At 41.7% G+C, this 20,770-nt stretch overlaps 1 protein-coding gene and 1 long non-coding RNA gene across 2 annotated transcripts in view; both read right to left on the bottom strand.

Annotated features, from left to right (window-relative positions):
- DARS1 (aspartyl-tRNA synthetase 1) overlaps positions 1-20,770 on the bottom strand; it is a 276,033-nt gene that overhangs the window by 155,100 nt on the left and 100,163 nt on the right. The gene's annotated exons all lie outside the window — the stretch shown is intronic.
- Positions 61-5,289, bottom strand: LOC310671350. The gene is made up of 3 exons (XR_014507976.1): positions 5,173-5,289; positions 1,611-1,750; positions 61-434 (listed from the first exon to the last, which is right to left on the bottom strand). It is a non-coding gene; the product is annotated as an uncharacterized lncRNA (long non-coding RNA).

The following is a 20,770-nucleotide window of genomic DNA, read 5'->3' as shown; positions in this document are numbered from 1 at the left end:
AAATAGTACTTGTACATTTTGCCTCCTATATTGTGTTTTACAAGTGCTAGAAGTTTGTTTGTTTTTTTAATTAAAGTTGGGAATCCAGAGAATATAATTCATTGGGGTGAGGGGAACTGGCTCCTTCTCTCCCCCACCCCCAGTAGATGCCAATGTATTTCTCTCACAGAACAACAGCTTGACTCAGCCATTGTTGAGGCACATCTGCCTTCCTATTCGGCTGCTGGAAGGCCACATGTTGTTTGCCGTCATTTTCCACGAGTCAAATCACCCATGACTACCTTATTAAAAAAACTGATTTGTTTTGAAGTCTTTCTTTTTGCAAGGCTTTTCAAGACTCTGGAAGGCTAGCTCAAAGGTGCTCCTTAAATGCAGGAGGCTTACAACAACTGTGACCCAAATAACCTTTTGTTGGTTTGTTTACTGCTGTGTTCCTGGAAGAAAGGGCCAGACAGATAAGCAACAATTAAGTAGGCAGCAGTTCAAGAAACCAGTCAGCAATAAACACAGTTTGAACAGGAATGGTTAAGATACAAGAAGACCAATTCAGCACTGCAAAAGAAACACTGCATGCTGGGAGCTCTCGATAAATAACTCATTGGCTTTCCTGATAGTTCCTAAAGTGTTTTTTCTTCTTCTGTTGGAGAAATCCACTGTTCACATTGTGGGCTCACATTTAACTCTGTGCATGTTTATTTTGTAAAACATAAAGTGACCTTTGTATTGAAAAAGGGATCTTAGCTACCTTTGGATAACACACTAAAAAAGGAATCACAAACCTTTTTGGGTAGTGAGCACATTTGGAATTCTGAGGAAGTATCATCAATGCAGGCCACAAAATGGCAGCTTCAGGGGTGTGGCATAATACAAAATGGCTGCCACATATAACAGAGCAGAAAAAGAGAAAGATATACAAAATGGTGTAGACATGCTCATCCCTAATCTCGTGCACTGTGGTTTTCTGAGCAGTTATTTGCTAAGACCTTTCATGGCTGCCATATTATGTACTGGCAGGCACACTAGGACCCATGGGCCTCAGGTTCGTGACCCTTGCACTAAGTCCTAGCTTAGCATAGTGAGAATTAGAACATTACGTTGAAACCCTAAACTGTGGCTAATCTGAACTACAGTCCATGAAAATAAGTCAGTTTCTTAAACTATGGTTCAAAGTTGAGATTTCAAGCAAAGCATAGTTAAGTTTAACCACAGTTTGAAAGGTCTGGACAATGTAATGACCTGTGGTTAGTCCTCACAACTGTGCCAGAGAAGGTGAGGCTTGTGGTTTAGTGTTTCGTCTGAATGCATCCATTGGGTAAAGGTCCACTCATTGATCCTTCACTCTGACTGCTATCACCGTTTACTTGAAATAGTTTGTTTATGATAGTGTTACCACAATCAAATTGTTTCAAACCTCAGAAAACCAGTATATTACAGAATTTCCATTATGTGTTAAGTACCGCATTAGTTCTGGTAAACATTGTTTTGTGGAATGCTGTGTGAGTGAGTTACTTTCCATTTTTCTTTTATTACACTTTGCTTACATTTTTATTACTTTGCTCTAGATGAGCCAGTTTCTATTACTGAAATCCATCTGAGAGAGATCTTATTACCTGCAAAAATAGCTTTTGATCTTTACACTTCAAAGGTAATCCTTTTCTTCTCTGCAAATGGGATAGCCTGTGATATAAATACCACCCTTTAGACACGTTTTCCAGGGATGCCTCTCAAAGAAAGCCACGGATTAGTTCATCTGTTTGTTAGAAGGTGCAACCCTTTTCGGAATGTAAAAATCTGGTATTTAAAACATAAGTTTTGCATTGCAGATCAGTTTCCGATGGTTTCTTTCATCATTGTAATGTGTGTGTGATATATCGCTAAAAGCTGCAGAGGAATAATACTTATCTTTCTGGTTATAATTCCTTCCTCTTCATGGATACAAAGTCGCATGTACCTGGATCAGTTGCAAACTTTGTACTTTTAAAGTATCACCGTAAGATTCATAAGCAACTTTTGCAGAATTGGCAATGGTACTGGTTGTTTGCATTTTTTTTAACAATGAAAAGATGTATTCTTAATGGGCTTTTTTTGTATTTCTCCCCACCATCCTATTGTATGGAATAATTTTACCATTCATACTGCTTGTAGTCTCAAATCTATGAGTAGTTTCCCTTTAGCTATCTTTATGTAGCCACAACGACACTTTTCACATACAAGAGACAGGTATCATTGAATGGAAGAGGCCCATGTCAGCCCATGGACCACTTCATGCCTGGCCATGCTGACTGCTGATGCATGTTGAGCCTAGTTGCTGTCCCAATCCTTTGCTCCCAACAGATGAAGAAAATAAAGGAAAAAGACATGTTGGTCCCATTCTGTCTTCAAACCCAGTGCAGTGACAAAATCCATTTCCACTGCTGTCCACACTTCAAGAAGGATCAAGATCAGAGAACTAACAAATTAGTTAGACTGTCATTGATGAAATTGCCAATCCTGCCTAAAGCAGTCGTGATCAGGAAATAGAAGAAATGACAGCAGCTTAAATCTGTACTTATGTTTCCTCGTGATTTCTCTTTCTCTTGGTTTATTAACTATGCAAAGCTGCCATTGTAATGCTGGAAAGGGTATTTGATGAAGAGAGAGTGCAGCCAAGCCCTATCCCTTCTGGCACATCATATATTATGTGCCGGACAGGATGAAAGGTGTAGAATCAGAGAACTGTAGAGTTGGAAGGGACCACAAGGCTTATCTAGTCCAACCCTCTGCAATCTTTTACCCAGTATGATTTTGGAACTCACTATCCTGAGATTAAGACTCTCATTCGCTACCAACAGAGCTATACATCACATTTGTGAGGAGCTGCTTCAGCCCAGAAGATCTCTACATTTTTTATTTGCTATGAAAATCTATTTTAGAGATTTATTGCATGTTTTAATCAAAGATGTTTAGATTTTAATGTTTGTGAAATTAGTTTATATACTTGCAATTGGCTTAGAAGCCTATTTTTGGCATGAAGCAGTATATAAATACAAATAATAATAATAATTGAATGCAAGGTGGAAAATTAGCAATGCAAACTCTAGCCCAGATCAACCTCCTCTCAGGGGAATGGAGCAACTTAGAATCCAGTGGCCAGTTCTGCCCATCCCCTATAATGAACTGTTTAGGGACCCTACACTTGCAACATAACAATTCAATGCATAGCAAAGGCTGATCTAGGGGAGGACGACCAGGCACAGAGCTTCTGGGGTGCTGCCGCGAAAATGAAATCCAACAGAAGGCAAGTGGCAGTGTGGTGGATTTTGTGTTGTGTCCATGTACCCAGCTATGGCCCTCCCTCCTGCAAACCTCAGAATAAATGCTCAGTTTAGCAGTTTTCGTTTGGTTGCTTGCTAAGCAGAGACCCTGCTGGGTTTGAGGAGTTTACTTTTAATTTTAAAAGTATATCACTTTTCTGGTGAGGTTTTTTGAGAAGATGGCCATGGCAGATGGGGGCAGAATCTCTAGACCATTTGGCTCCTTATAATATTTCAGTCTAAAAGCTGATTTAAACTCATCATGTGTGACTTCAGAGAGCAGTGTTAAAAGAGTAATAGGCACACTTTTGCTGTTTTAATTGAAAAGGCTAAGGGATACATTACTAGTTTGTAATATATAGCATGTGAGCTGCTGTCTAGGATGGAGATATGATCGTGAAAAACATTCTCTCTTCTGTCTTTAGCGGTCCAAGCTGTACAACAGAAGTGGGACTCCCCGCCCTATGTACGGAGATGTAGATGGAGTGCATTTCAGAATTCTGTCTCAGTTAAATATTAGACATTTTTAGGGGTTCATTTTCACTTTACTTGCTCCTTTCACAGAATGATTTAAAGAGGGGATGGATTAAGCAGGACATTTTCAGAATGAAGCATCCCTTATCATTCCTCATCATTCCTCATCTGTACAGCTCCAATGTTCTTTACAAACTCGACACCAAAGTCGTTATATCCGTGCACCAGACTAGTGGTTTGAGGCAGACAATGGAGGTACATATGTATTATAAAATGGTGGGGAAAGCTGCACCCGATTCAGACTCTGCAATGGATTCTTTTCATCCAGAAGCGCATCAATATATGCCTGCATATCTGCTTCTAATCTGTGCCAGAATAACTAGTGGTAATGTTTATTAGTGGTCCAGTGCGAAAGGCAAAGCATAAACGGACAACCTCTTATTTCACATAATAGACTTTCTGCATCTAATATTGAACAGAATGTTACACCCACTGCAAACCCTTCCTCCGGGGCAAGGGCAACGGCTTGCCCCCGCAACTGAACATTTTGGGGGAGCCCTCAGTCTCCTGCCCCCCTATGATGCCCCTGTCCATGGATGTTATTAAGGAGCAGCCCAGGGACCTTGAGCCCAGATCTCTTTCCCCTTCCTTGCTTTAAAAATACTTTCAAAAACTTTGTTTACACATATGCTGGGCATGCTGCAAAATGCAGTGTGTCAGTGGGAGCCCACCCACCACCTCAGTTTCCTCACAGACATAAATTGGCACCTGCAAATTTGAGACATAAGCCTATGCATTAAGTGTCTTAAGAACCTAGCAACCCCTGTGCTGCTTGGGATGGCCACTGACCCATTCAGCCAGGGATAGACAACACAGTGCTTCCCGTGCCAGATGTTGCTGGGTTATCTGCAAATCCCATCATCCCTGTGCATTGGCCATACTGACTGGGTCTGATGGTATTTGTGGTCCCACAAGATACGGAGGATGCTGCATTGGCTGGGCATGTGAGAGTCTCTTAAGTGGAAAAGGTTCTTTTAGGAGCAGCGTGGGTGCTGTTGAAATGACAAAGTGATTGCCTTGATCTTCTTCCAAGATCTCATCTGGTGGGTGTCTTATCAGAGTGATCTCTGAGAACATAAGGCTGACTAGAAGAACAAAGGGAATTGTCTGTGTTTTACTTGGGAGTTGCAAACAGAAGAGATAAATTTATGTGGCGATTTAAAAGGAGGAGGGTTGTGAATCCATCTGGAAGAAAGGAAAGCCAAGAGCCATCTAAAGAGGCTGGCTGACAACCTGCTGTTTTTATTGTTAACATGGCGTGTGGTTCAAAGCTGTCCTTCCCAAACCACACACTTCTGTGTAAAAGCGGATTACAATTATTTATAGATGTCAGCTGGCTGCTCACCTCTCTCCCAATGCAAGCACCGCTGCTTCTCAAATTCCTGCACATTGACTTTTCCAAAGCGTAAGAACCTAACACCATTTTTGGTTTGGAGTGCTGTTGCCAGGTTCATTTGAGTGCACAAAGGCTGGGAAATAAGCAAGCTGACACAACATAGAATGGGGAGTGTTCCTAGGTCATAGAGCACATGATTTGTGTGCAGAAGTTCCAATCCAGTGCCACCAGGTGAAGCTTGCCTAGCTAAGACCTTTGAGAATTACTGCTCCTCACTGTATGCAGCACAACACTAAACGGACCAGCAATTTGACTCAGTCTAACTGTATATTCATGAACCTTCCATGGTTTTATTCTTGTCACAAAATTGAATTCTGCAGCTGCAGAATTTGAGATAATTTAGCTTTTTAATGCTCTCCATTCAAATTCTTTTTCCCTGCCCTCCCCTTTATGTTTGTATTCACCTCAGTTTTGCTTCCTCAGCTCTCCTTATCCTTGTCTATAACCCCCCATAGCAATCTCTTCCATTATTGTGGTGAATTATCTGTGAATCAGGACAGTTGTCTAGCATGTATTAGGTCCTGCTTACTGCTCTGTTTTTCACAAGTCACCTCACAGGAGTCAGGCGGCCATGGTTTTCAGTCTCAGGACCTGGAGAGACTTCCAGCCTTTGACAATCATTTTCTCTGTGATGAGCTTTGTTTTGCACCTGACATATAGAAAGGCAGAAGAATAGAACTGTAAATCTTTTGGCTGTAAAAACAAAAGGTTCACTCTGTCTCCATGAAGCTGGACAAACCCAGGGGAATCCCTATATGGCCGTAATAATGAAAGAAGTTTATCTTCAACTCTAATTTTATGCAAAATAAATGACCTCGATTAAAGTAATTTACAAATGCCCAGAATTTGGAATGTTCCTTATTGTTCATGAAGTATATTTCATTGGGCTTAATATTCTATTTTTAAAAAGGGCAAACTTTGCACTATACCTCTCTACGATCACCCACAGACTTCATTTTTACAACTGCGTAGCTATGCTGACGTTGAGCTGCTTGTGGTGGCCTTGTGGTGTTTAACTAAGGCCATGAAAATGGCTGTATTTGTGCTTTCCCTGTGCTTAGGCAAAATGTGTTTAAGAGTCATAGGCTCAAAGTAAATTGAAGTGAGTTTTTTTGAAGAGAGAAACAAGCTGTTCCTCAAAAACCATTAAGGGTTCTGTCACCCGGAACATCCCCATCCTGTTGACCTTATTTACAGGTTTATTTATTTATTTCGCTGAAAAACGGAATGCCATAACTTTGATATATAGACCTGGAGAGCATTCGCTTTCTGCAAAAGGAGGTGCTGCGCAAAATGGCCAAGAGAATCTGTGCGTGCCCCAGCAACATAAACAAGTCAGCACAGTGAAAGGTATCATACACGGTGGATGCTTTTTCTTTTCTCGTGTAGCCATACACTTTGGAGGCGAAGCAATTTGGTCTCTTGCCATGGTTACCAGTGCAATAATGCATTGAGAGAGGGGTGGGGGAGGGAGACGGGTAATAAAAGTGACAGCTGTGGAGTGTTATTGACAGTCCTTCTTTTAAATGGCAAACTGGGTCTGCATTTGTCCTGATTGTCACAGAGCGGCTTCTTATTACAAGGGAAGGACCAAGGACTGCAATACAGAAACTCGTTACTTCACCATACAGACTTTTATTTTGAGGAGTAGGTGCTGGGGTTGCACATTGCAGGTACTGAGTGCGTTGTGTGCTTACAAGGCGAAAGGTTTTTTGATTGGTTGCAATGTCTGCTCCTTGTTAGCTGTGGTGGGCTCTTTTGCTCCCTATTAAGTGGAACGCCTTTTGTTTTAGGGGAATAGTCATTGTAAGAACATAAGATGGCCCTTGCTGGATCAGACCAAAACCATATCTAGTCCAGCATCCTATTCACACAGCACTTGACCAAAGGACTGTGGGAAGCCTGCAAGGAAGGTATGAGCACAGTACCGCTCTCCTGCTTGTGAACCCTAGTACTGTTATTTGGAAGCATACTGCCTCCAGTACACTGGAAGTAGGAGACAGCCATTGTGGCTATTAGTCATTGATAGCTCTGTCTTCCATGAATTTGTCTAACCGCCTTTTGAAGCTGCCGAATCTGGTGGCCATCACCACATCTAGTAGAAGCAGATTCTATAGCTTACCTATACACTGTATAAATAAGTATTTCCTTTTGTGTTTCCTGAATTTTGCTTCAGTTCAGCTTCATTAGATGGCCCATGGCTGTAGTATAATGAGAGATGGATAAAATGTTTCTGTCTCTCCTCCCACTCATGCATAATTTTAATGCAGCTCTATCATGTCTCCCTCCTTACTTGGCTTTTTCCATTCTCAAGAGACCTTTCGTCAAAAGGGAGTTGCTCCAGTCCCTTGATTATTTTGGTTGGCCTTTAGGGCACCTTTCCTGGCTCTACAATATCCTTTTTGAGATGAAGGAATCAGAACTGTACATGGTATTCCAAAGGTGGTCACACCATAGATTTGTATAATGGCATTATAAAATTGGCAGTTTTATTTTTAACCCTAATTGACATCAAGTTTTCTTTGTGCAGGGAATTTAAAATTGGAAATGAAATACCTCACCTGCAATGACAACCCAGAGACATGTTTGCGAATGAGGTCACTAACATATCCCCTGGCAGGAGACATTCATTCTGGGATATGTCTTGTGTTGTCCATGTGCTTCCTAACCCTGGTTCATATTATCCAAACATTGTACTGCAGCCCAGGAGACATAACTGAATATTCATTTATTCAATTATATTCCAAGGTGCTTTCCAATAAATCTCAAAATATGGCATACAACAATGTTCTTTTGACATTGTGTATGTAAATGTGCACTTCAATTTCAATCTTGGCCAGGAGATCAATTGGGAATACGCGGTTGTTGCACATGTGTTTGTGTGTTTGTGTGTGCATGCTCACAGTTTTAATATCTGGTCAATAAGTTCATTTGGGGCCCCTTCAGGCATTTGCTTTTATTTAAGAGTTCAATTATTCATTAAGTAACAAATAAAACCATGCTTTGCCTTATAAGTATCTCTGGCTATTTGAAAACCACTTGGGCTGTTGTCAATTAGAAGTCACATAGGAGCAAATTCTGATTCATGCATATTCTTGACAACCCAATGTCAGAACACTTATTTCAAATCCCTAGGAATCAGTTTGCAGTGGAGCATCTCTAGGTGAAGAATGTGACTTCTTCCCTAAGTAGCATTCACACACCTCTCTGGATTTCTTTAATATGTAGGAAGCCAAGCGACAGCAGGAGTAACTGTTTGGCTCCAGGATGTTCACTGCTGCTTCTTTGTTAAATGTTATGCCCCAGATTTTTACTACTTGATGTAAAAATGACTCATTTTTGTCCCACCCAAGTGTCATTTTAAGCCTTCTGCGTTCCCTGGGAATGCCTTAACCATATTGGGGTATCCACCTTGAGAGGGAAGGGTAAATATTGCCTGTTTTCAAATATTTTTCTAGTTACTGGACTATGCAGGTGCCAAATTTCAGGGCTCATCAGCAAGCTGTCTCACACATTTGATATCCCTATCAGTAACTCAGTGCGTGGGCTGTGTACAATACAGGAGACAGAACTATCTGTTTACACCATAATTACTTAACCATGTAATTTCCATTCCTTTCTCTGCAAACCACTTGGCACCTCAGTGATCAATAGCTTTCTCATGAACGAATCAAGCACGCCAATGAAATTTGTGGTCTGTGAAATAACCTTTACCAAATGGGATGCGCTAAATTGACTAGAAATTATTAGAGCTATCCAATACATACCAATACTCAAGTAGCACAGCCGCCACTGGATGGCATGAATTGCCATTATTTGTTGTCAGAAATTCCAATGAGATATGTGCTTCTGGCTAAGTGCTAATTCATATTGAGCAGCCCAATGGCTGAAGCCTGAAGCTGTCAGGCATTTGGCTTGGGTGAGCTGGAATATTGACCTACACCTCGTATATTTATGCATTTATCCATCAGCACAGATCCATGGCTTGTCAGGTTTATATTGCATCTGGTCAGACTTGGCTCAACAGAGAAGAAGGAGGATTATTTCTGTGTTAGCCAGAGTTAACAGTATGACTCAGGGCTAAACTACAAATAGTTGTAGAAGGGAATGGATGATGGAAGGGAAGGATAGGGAACATGTGAGTCCACAAGGCTGTCTTGATTGTGTAGGAAGCTGCCATTGGTCCATCTAGCTTACTATGGCTAGATTTAGTCAAAGCTCTCCCAGACCTACCTGGAGATGCCAGGAACACAGTTAGACAAGGTTGGGAGATAAGCCAGTTGTTAATGTCTGCACCAGACCTTAAACTCTGCTGTTCAAATTCCATTTTTCAAAGCATATATCAGCGGGTGGTCCGTTGCAATTAACATAACTGCTTCTTTTTAAATGTTTTGAGATTCATGGGATCAGGGAGGGACACTATATTTTAGTCCTCAGCATTATGAAGTAAATTAGACAGTAATCTCTCTAATCCATGGTTAGGGATTGAGCTCTAACATTTCATGCAAGTGGCAGATCACTTTAAAACGACTGCAGTGTTTAAAGGTTGCTGAATTTGTTGATCTCTAGCCCCAGAATATATGTGCAGCATAAGGTAGCGAAAGATTAAAAGGAGCATTCCAGAGATTTTTAAAGCTTTGAATTTCTAGGGATTTTCCTATTGTCACTTGGCATGGCTGACTGACCTCTGCAAGCACGTCATGTCTTGATGGATGGCCCTTCTCTGAATAACAATAACAGCAATAAGGGACACAACAAAACCCAGCTCCTTTTCTTCATAATCGCCATGGACGGCTGGCTGTCAGGCTCAAGCACGCCATCATTGTTCAATGCATTTACAAACCAGGCAGCATTACAATGGCTTCTACTTATTGGCTTGTGAACAAGTTCCTGGGGAGATGGGCGGGGGAGCGAGTACTGCAGCCAGAACTTCCCGGTATTAAGAGAAAGCGATGATGGAGAGCAGATTGGACTCTCAAAGAAAATATGCCGCTTCTCTCATGGATCTGGCTGGGCATTTTACAGAGGAAGCCGATGAAGTCTGTTTTAGTAGACTTCACACTTCCACCCACTCTCTCTTTCTGATATAAAGTCACAAAGCGATGCTTCAGATGTGACCATTTTCTAACATGGAAAGCATGAAAAAATGTATGAAAATTGCACATGTGTCTCTTTCACTGGTTGACTACGGCACTCAACACACATATATGAGAAAATTACACACGTTTACAGTATACGTAATACAGGTATGTCCAAAGTCTGTTTTGGGGGCCTAATTCGGCCCCTCGGCCAGTTTATTTATATGGGTCAAATCCTAAAAAAAAGCTCAACAACTTTGGTCGGCCCTCACACATGTTGACTTCATCAAATCTGGCCCTCTTTGAAAAAAGTTTGGGCACCCCGATGTAATATGTGTACAGCCTTTCTGTATGATTCTGTTTGGAAGTGAATATACTAAGGCACAGTACAAAGGATAGGGAACCTCTGGCCCTCCAGATGTTGCTGGACTACAAGTCCCAGCATCCCTGACCACTGAACATGCTGGTTAGGGCTGATGAGAGTTAGAGTGCAACAATACCTGGAGGGCCACAGGTCCCCCACCCCACCCCAGCAGTGACACATGCCATATAAATGCCTACTACCATCAGTGAATGAACACTGAAGGACAACTGTTCAGGTTCCTTCTCAAATTGTGATACAATTATGCTCTGAATAATGTATTACAGTCATACCTTGGGTTACGAACGCTGTGGGTTGCGGACCGTGCCGAACCCAGAACGGGTTACTTCTGGGTTTCGGCGCATGCGCAGAAGCGCTGAATCGCATCACGTGCATGCACAGAAGCACTGAATCGCATCACGCGTGTGCACAGGAACGGCACTTCAGGTTGCGAACTCTGCGGTTTGCGAACATGCCTCCCGCAAGGATCACGTTCACAACCCGAGGTATGACTGTATTGGTCTTATTGAGTCAGAAGTGTGATTCCACTTATGTCCAGTGGGTGTCAGCAGCACATGTGCACAGCCCTCATGCTTAGCACAGTAGTTCATGCAATGGGGAACTGGGGAAATTGGGTTCATTATCTGGGGAATCCCACCCATTACATCACATGTTTAGTATATATGCAGGGAGGACAGAAAGAAGGAAGTTGTAAGGGGTCGGATCCTTCCCATACTGTCCTTATATTCCTTTACTGATGTGTTATTGTATGGTGCAATAATTCATAATATTTTACATAGCTCCTTTTGGTATTGTTCCTTTGAAGCAGAATTATTTGTTATCCAATCAGTTAAAATACCCATTAATATGTACCCATAACAAAGCTTAACATAAGCAGCAATCTATTGACACTGGATTGATGTTGTCTCATAGGTGAAGAGAACATGCATTTCCACATAAAAACATCATTTCTTAACCTCACTTAAAAACAAATCAAAACCAGAGAATCTCACCTTTCATGCTTTTTTCTTTTTCTTTTTTTAAAAAAATCCCATTGTGAATCTATCTTGACTGGATGCTTTTTCTGATTTCATGCCCCTTAAAGCATCAATTATCTCTGACAATTCTATCAAGCTTCTATTACGTTTCCACCTATTAAGTTTCCAGAAACCACAAGTAAATTAATCTGCTTCAATCCAGTCATTAATCAGATGGCTAAGGGAATAACTTGGAGGAGGAGGGGGAAAGCTGTGTGTAATTTATGGTAATAGGATTCCACAGAATGTGCTCCTTTCAGTTAATGATTTGTTCTCTTCTACATATAAGATTGATATTAGATTTCCAGGACTTGTTTTCCAGGCTAGATCAATTAGGTAATATTTGCACAGTTCTTTGAAGATGCAAAACACTATGTAAATTCAGAGTATTGCTGGTAATAGCAGTTTAGTCAGTAATCTGCTGGGTGTGTAGTCCTATTTGTAAAATACTGCTTATCACTTTCCAAATAGAGTTTAAAGGACACAGACAGATGACTCATTTTCTGAGGCACATAAATACTTGCAGCACGTGATAATAACACACGCTAATGTTTTTTGTTTCATTTCTTTCACATGCATACTGTCCTGTTCCCCTTTGATTTCTGAATATATGCGGAGGGGAGGAACCTGCTAAAATCTGACACTTCCCTTAGGACCTTTAGGAATCTGGTGATGACAAGAGATGGCTCTGCTATTGTGTGAAAATTATGAGTACCTATTGGACGGTCCCTGTGAACAACATCAATGAGATATAGATTCTATTGCTTCCAAAGGACAAGAAGTGGAAAGGGAACATGCATTTCTACTGTTCTGTGAACTCTTGCTTAAGAACTAGTGGAAGACTTCTGGTAGGGCGGTGCTGCAATATCAAGGCTTCCTGATACAGGTGCTACTGTGGAAGCTGATGACAGCGGATGACACACAGCTCTACTTCTCCTCTACATCTGCAGGTGCGCCAATTAGTTCCGGGCCCAATGCAAAGCACTGGGTTTGACCTATAAAGCCTTAAACGGCATAGGACTGCAATACCTCAAGGACTTCCTCTCTCCATATGAACCTACCTGGATCCTGAGATCATCATCATCTGAGGCCCTTCTTTGTGTGCCTCCTCCATGAGAGGTCCAGAGGGTGGCTACATGAGAAAGGGCCTTTTCTGCAGTAGCTCCCTATTTGTGGAATGCTCCCCCCGGGGATATTTGATTGGTGCCTTCAATATACCCCATTAGGCACCAGGCAATAACATTCCTCTTCAACCAGGCCTTTGGCTGATTAACATTCGATAGCCTTTTAAATGTGTTTGTGGGAGAGGGTGTGGGGAGGGGGCTTATTGCTTTGTTTTGTCCTTGCTTTTATTATGTATTTGATGTTTTTATCTTGTATTTTTATGCTGCGAACTTCCCTGAGACCTCCGGATAAAGGGTGGCATACAAATTTAATAAATAATAGTAAAACCTTTGGCCAAATGCCTAAAGTCATAAAGTCCTGAGGCCTTCCACTTCCTAGATGCCACCACTGCTACCTGGAATCTGGAGCAGGTCCTCTGATGATGAACAGAGCAAACAAAGGGGAACGTAGGGGAAAAGAAATTCCTTAAGGGATCCAAGCTGTTTAAATCTTAATAACCACCTTGAATTGAGCCTGGAAATAAACTGGCAACCAATGTAGATCAAACAAAATGAATGTAATGTGTTCTGATAGCCTCATTCCAGTCAATATCCTCATAGCAGTATGTTGTACTAGTTGCAGTTTCTGATCACTTTTCAAGAGCAACTCCACTGTTCATTACAGTAGTCTAATCTAGAGGTAATGAGGGTATGGATGTCTGTGATGAGGTCATCTTTCATTCAAGTAAGGTCACAGCTGACGTACCAGCTGGAAAAATATGCTTCTCACCACCTATAACACTTGTCCACCCAGCAGGAGTCCCAACATGAGGCTCCTCAAACTAAAGACTTGATCTCTTAGGGAGAGTGCAATCCCACCCAGGACAGGCTGCACCCCCTAATCAAAATCTGATGGTCCACCCAGTACCAGTATTTCACTCTAGAGTTACCATCACACCTTCAAAAAGTTGCTGACATAGACCCGGTGTCCTCTATCTGAGTCTATCACTGGGTTTGGAAGGCACTTATCCTTTAATGGGCTGTGAGAGGCACTTATTATTTAACCAGTAAATGCTTTCACCATATCAGAACAATAGTCTGCAAGGGGACAAATGAATAACTAAGAGAATGAAATACAACCTCAAAACCATTTGGACAACTGCTTCAGGGGGCCATCTGACATATGTTTTTTCCCTTCAACTTTACTCAGGGCTTGGCAGCGAACACTTCTTTTTTTTAAAAGTTACTAAAATGCAAACAAATTAATTCAGCTTTAAAATTACTGACATTCAACAAATTAATAAATGCTGATTGACAATGGACTTCTATAACATTTCAAATTAATTAAAACGTGGGCATCATAAGGTTTCCCTTTGGCATTTCAGGCACCTGAAGTAGCCCGTAAGCTCGATCCCTGTTGTCACGCTAAATACAAGGCACAGGACACTCGTTTTAGTGAGTCCGTTCCAGAAGCCTGACAGGCTGAGAGGCCCGAGGGGAGTTCCCCTCAAATAAGGAGTCCATCAAGTGGTAAGACAAGTGTTTTGTATCAGCTAACCTGTGACTTCTTTGCTTGATTGGGAAAAGGAAAAAAAAGATTCAAATGCCCTGGCCTTGTCTTACAAACTCCAGTGGGCTAAATTGGTTTTTCCCCTTTCCTCGCAAGAGATTAATGTTCCCTAGTGTGTGGTGGTGCTGGGGATAGAAATGATGAAGTGATGCTGCTTGAATGAGAATGGGATTCCCAGAGCCAAGAGATATTACCTATAAGAAAAGATAGTTAAATATCTCCCTCATATTTTTATTATTATAAAGAAGCACAATGTGACAGCAAATGAGTCAGTCTCAAAAAGACAACACTTTCTGTCAGTATTCAGAAGGCTAAGAAGCAGGTAAGGTGGCTGATGGAAGGTGTTTCTAATAGTGCTTGGAATAGTGAAGAAAAGGCTTGGATGCCTCACAGAAAGGCTCTGAGATGTGGCGCAGCAGTGCCACCACCTGAGAGAAAACAAGAGCGGAAGAGGAAATGGAAATAATTGAAGTGTAAAGAAAGGTGTTAGTGGAGTCCTAATTTCAAAACCATATGACTTCTCACACCCCATTGACAGCAGCTCTCTGGGAGCAAGGCCAGCTTCTGGGCCTGTGCCCAGATAGCAGTTATATTTCTTGTTTTCACAAAGCTTTTTTGAGCCGTAATATAGATCAAGCAGTCCCAGGCCTGTGGAGGCTGTTTTAGTTACTGAGGCAGGAACAGTGGTAGCTGGCAAGAAAGCAAAGTAGCTAAGGGGGAATGAGACACTCCAGTTCTTCTCCTACATCTCCTTTAACTGCCTCTGGACATGCAAGTTCCATTTAACCATGATGGCTAATAGCAACTTATAAACCTGAGCAACACAAATGCATCTCATCCTTTTAAAAAGCCATCCAGCCTACTAGCCATTGCTATATCTTACGGCAGTGAATTCTGTTTTAGTTGTGAAGTATACAAAGGATTATGTGTTTTCAGCTGCCAATGTGGCTGATTTTAATTATTATTTTACTGTTTCAAATAACAGTTATTCTCAGAAAGAAGACAATATCAAGGACTGAATGACCATAGGAATTGGATATCTTTCCAGACTGGCTTTTTTAAAAATTCTGTAACATGACACCGATGCAATCATAGTGCATTACTGGTGGATTCATTCTGGACCATCCAAACATCATTCTGCCTTGTTGAGTGTTTTGCAATGCTTCCCCAGCATTACTGCATTATTGCTGTCTGGAGAGACACTCTTACACTATAGCACAACAAAAGCTGGGACAAAACTCTCCCATGGAATATTTGTGTTTTTGCATTCTTACTGTCTAGTTATAAAATTCTCCATTCACCAAATTGTCTCTAGCCTTCAGGCCATGCTATCTTCTGCCTGCAGCGGTTCTGATATACAGACTTTAGATGCTTATTTAAACCAATATCTTTTGCAATGCTTGGCCTCTTGTTGAAACTTTGGGATGACCAGTTGGGGTGTGAGTTTGAAAACTCAAATGAGATGCTTGTGGAGGCAGGAAGCAGAAGACTTCCAGGTTCTTGCTCTGAAATTTAACTGCTTTCCCTGGAGATCCAGTCAAGAAGGCTTAGCTACCACAAGCCCCCTGAAACATCTAGTCAGAACCTGGCAAACCTACCATAAAAATAAGAATAGCCTGCTGGATCGGGGCAGTAGCCTGTTTAGTCCACCAACCTGTTCCCACAGTGGCCAACCACATGCCTCTGGGAAACTCGCAAACAGGATCTGACCACAACACTCTCCCTTTCTGTGGTTTCCAGCAGCTGGTATTCAGAAGCGTATTGCCACAAAAGTGGTAGTAGAATATAACCATCAACGTTTATTCTGCCGCCCACTCTCATCTGTAAGTTCATGCTGAAGTATTCTTAAAAGAATCGGATTTACTTTTCGTTACATCTGCTGCAAATACTATTGTGTATTTTTGCCGTGGCTAGGCATAAATGTGGAGTTGTAGAATAAAGCAGAAGTCTTATTTCTAGTTGGACACAATATTTTGTTTAGCAACGACGGTACCTTGGGGCAATCCAGAGAGCTAATAGGATTGACTTGTCGGCCCTGGAAGTCAGGATATGCATGAAGCAGCGTCTCAAAACCACTTATTTATAAGTGGGCCTATTAATTGTATCCAAAGGCATTTATGGACAAGTGAAGGCAGCTTTAGTAGATCTTCCCCCCACCCCAGCACCTTGTCTCTGCCGCCTCTGCAGTAATTATTTCTGGTTCCTTCCTGGCAGTCCCTCCAAAATGGTATGGTAAAAAGATTGTCCATAGTTTCATTCCTAAAGGGGGGGAAAACCTACCTTCAAGGTTTAAGCGGGGTGGGTGGATGGAGTGGAATCCATTTATTACATGCAAAATCAGAAAGAGTGACAACAGATGTGCTTTAGGTAAAAGCACATATTCAAATGATTCCTTATTGACCAGGCATAGCCCCTATCTTCTGGCATCTGCCCTCGCTAAACCATTTTCTTAATTATTTGAAATAGTTCTGACCCAAAATTCAGGGCATATTGGCCTCACAAAGTGGTTTACAAAATGTTTTAATTACACACACTAATAAAGTTCCTCATCAGTCCCACTAATTTAGAAGGAGTAGCAATAACATGTCTTAAGAGCATGAAATAGTAATCAGTCAGACACTGATTGGAATGGAAAAAAGCCTTTATGTACTTCTTGATGACCAGTGTTGATGGATTCTTGCATATTTTCCTAGGCAGAGAGTTCTAAAAGTCACCACCAAAAAGTCCCTGCTACACTGGTTATAATCTACCATCAATCAGTGGTGGGCTAGAAAGCAGGGTCTCTGATGCAGATCTTAAAGCTTGTACAGACTTAAAAGGTAAAGGGAACCCTGACCGTTAAGTCCAGTCACAGATGACTCTGGGGTTGCAGCGCTCATCTCACTTTATTGGCCGGGGAGCCGGCATTTGTCCTCAGACAGCTTCCAGGTCATGTGGCCAGCATGACTAAGCCGCTTCCGGCAAAACCAGAGCAGCGGACGGAAATGCTGTTTACCTTTCCACCAGAGTGATACCTATTTATCTACTTGCACTTTCACATACTTTTGAACTGCTAGGTTAGCAGGAGCAGGGACCGAACAACATTCGTAACACATTCCCAGGCCAAGTATACAAGTATGGCCTTATTTTCATCTGTGACATGTTTAGGAAGTATAAATATTTCTGAAGGCAGCCCTGTTTAGAGAAGTTTTTAATGTTGAATGCTGTATTGTTTTTAATATTCGATTGGGAGCCACCCTGAGTGGCTGGGGAAACTCAGCCAGATGGGCGGGGTATAAATAATAAATTATTACCATTATTATTATTATGAAATGCTGTGCCTGCATCCTTATTGCTAAATGGCACCATTAGATTATGTTGCAAAATATACTCCCAGACCACCAAACAGGACAGAGGGGTCCTAAGAACACAGTGGTTTTTGAGCATCGTTTTTAGTTAGCTCTGAATTGGGGTTGCTGACTTATGGCCCTCCAGGTGTTGTTGGATTACAACTCCTATCATCCAAGATTATTGGCAATGCTGATGGGAGCTGGATTCCAAACTATTTGGAGGGCCACAGATTAGCCACCCCCAGATTAAATCACGATACAGTTGCAAGACCCTAGTAAGATAATAGTCAATTAGCAATCTGTTAGGCTACATACCTACAGTAGTATTCATAACAAGCTACATTGGGTAAGAATTTATAAAATTATTTATAAATTTCCATCCTTTTTCTTTTAAAGGCAAGGCTTGTATGTGTGTTTAGGATCTACCCGGCTTGCATATATTTGTGTGGGGCTGGCATAAATACCTGGCCCTACACTCCATCAGAACCTACCTGCATTGCCACCTCCTTTTAAAATCCAGCATAGTATTGTACTCCAAACATCCCCTGAGAGTTGGGTCTAGCTACCAACACTGTTGCTCCAGGGCACTATGAGATATTAAAATGTGGTTAGACTCCAGTGCCCAGCATTGTTTGGGGATATTGCTGTGTGCCGTGAGGGATGCTTGCAAGGGATGGCTATAGGATGGAGAGTCAACTCAGGTGTTCTGTTCTGTTAATTATGTGTTTGGCTTTTAAGAAGTTTGTTCTAAGCAGCACCCAGTGTCTGAGGAGAAAGAGTGGAGCAGAGAGAAGAAAGTGGCGGTATAAATATGTTGGGAGGTTATGACTAAAGAGAGAAGAAGAGAGAAGAAAGTGGCGGTATAAATATGTTGGGAGGTTATGACTAAAGCCCTCTGAGAATTGCTGGAATCTGTTTCTTATGGGTGCAGAGGTAAATGCCAAACCCTGTATTTGAGTGAAGTCCCTCCATTGCCAGACAAAATAAACAAATCCTTTAGCTTTGAATTTTTGCAGGTAAGAATATAGGAGCGTTACCATGATCAGATAAAAGTCTGGTCTCCTTCCCCCCACTCCACCCCATATTTCAGTACAGCGACTACTTTAAATTTTGGTTGAATAAAATATTAAATATTAATGGTAAGTGCATGGAAATAGGAAGAACATAAGCACAGAACATAAAGTGTTAAAAATCACATATAGTATTTTTTATATTCACCACCGTAGTCTTAGGTTTCTGGCTTTATCAGCAGAAATCCATAGCAATGAATAAATATCTTGAAAGATCTGAAAGGTGCGCACAGTGTGTATGGAGACTGATCTGAGACACTAAAATGTCAGGATCTGTCTGGTTCAAGAATAAATTACAAAGAAAAGAGGAAGCAACAGTTTGTGTAAGCTGGGTGCTTGAAATGCAAGGGTGTCTAAGGTTATCTGTCCTATCTGTACCAAACACGGTCTTCATCACAGGATGGAGAAGTGTCTGCTGAATGTGTCATGTAAGCAAACAGAATTGATTTTCTGCTGATGTGACACTGCTGCATGTAAAGTCTTCTATCTCTGTTTGTTGCAGCACTGCTAGACAAATACAAAGCAGACCTCAGTCACCCCTAGACCTCTTGAACCTGGGTATGAGTGTCAGTCTGGGGCTTGTACCTGATATGCAGGAGATTGTCCAACACCTGATGATTTCCATCTTTGAGGGAGACGTTGGCTCTTTTAATGTCACATTGTACATTTTTCTTCCCCTTTGACAAATGGAGATAGAAGTTCATCTGGCACTTAATTTGAAACACAGAATTGTGCTCTGAAGCTGGTCTATTTAGAGCAACCAGGGCTCAGTGTTGCCCAGTGAAATGCCAAGCAATTCAGCTGCAATACTATACATTGCTTATTAGAGAGAATTCCACATAGAATTCATTGGGGGCTTACTTCTCAGTAATGCATTGACCCACACTGGAAAATGTGACAGCAGTTCTTAACCAATATAAGACAGGTGTTAAGTATTTATACAAGGGCAAAGTGAAAGTGTCCACTGTTTCTTTGAAAAGGATGAAGATATGGAGAGAACCAGAACAGGTGGAGGCTATGCGACTTTTCTCCCAACAGAGAAGCAACTGTGACAGCAGGGGTTTCATCTGAACCAAAGTAAGACCTCCCCCGTTTAGTTAGGTGCTAAGTATTTGTACAACTGCAGTGCTTAAGTGTCCACATTATCTTTGCAATGGAGGAGGATGGGGAGGAAAACAGAACAACTGGCCACAGTCCATCATCTCAGCTTTGGGGGACACCAGCTGCCACTGTTGCCCATTCACTTGCCTTCCTTCTCTAGGCTGGTTGGCAGAGGTCAAGGCAAATGGAGGTTGCTGTCCTTTTCTGTGCTGTCATTGCTGCTGCTCACACAGGGTGGTCAACCAACAGCAGTAGGAAAAAGAATGAGGAGGACCAGAGAGATCTGGGAGTTAGCTGTGGGTTCCAGGGTGTGTGGGGCCCAGGAGATTACCCAACAATGTCAGTCCTTCCCGAAATGTGTGTTTCTAATTTCATTTGGATATCTTGGCTTCAAATGATGCTATTGCTTATGAAAAACAATTACATAGTTGAGTTAAACATATGGCCTCACCTTGCCCAGCCAACCACTGCTGATTATTCACAATGAACAATTTTTGTAGGAAGTGAAGAGAAAGGTTGGGTGACTCAGTTGAGAGAAGGAAAGTTTCTGGTTGATGGCTTTGGATGTGGTGGAGTGCTGTTAGTGCCAGCGGTTTCAATAGGAAGTTGATTGCATCCTTTGTGTTGGCCATTAGGATCATATCAACTATCAGCACCATCAGAACGAAATGACATTTTCTATCAATGTCAGTCCCTAATGGAAGGGAACATTGTGCTGTATTTCTCTTGGACTCCAATGCCCCAGCAACCCAGTTTCAGGTTCCGTTGTTAAAACAAACAAAAAAAAGCTTCCAGCTTGTTTTTAATGGGACTCTCCAGGCATCTTCATTTCCACCTAGCCATTTGGCAAGGAAATTGCTAAGATCTTTAGATCTGTTCTATTTACTAGTTAGTGTGA

This window comes from Podarcis tiliguerta, assembly GCF_965153285.1.
Source record: "Podarcis tiliguerta genome assembly, chromosome: 1".
Classification (NCBI taxonomy): Eukaryota; Metazoa; Chordata; class Lepidosauria; order Squamata; family Lacertidae; genus Podarcis; species Podarcis tiliguerta.
This window is presented reverse-complemented; position numbering and strand designations above follow the sequence as displayed.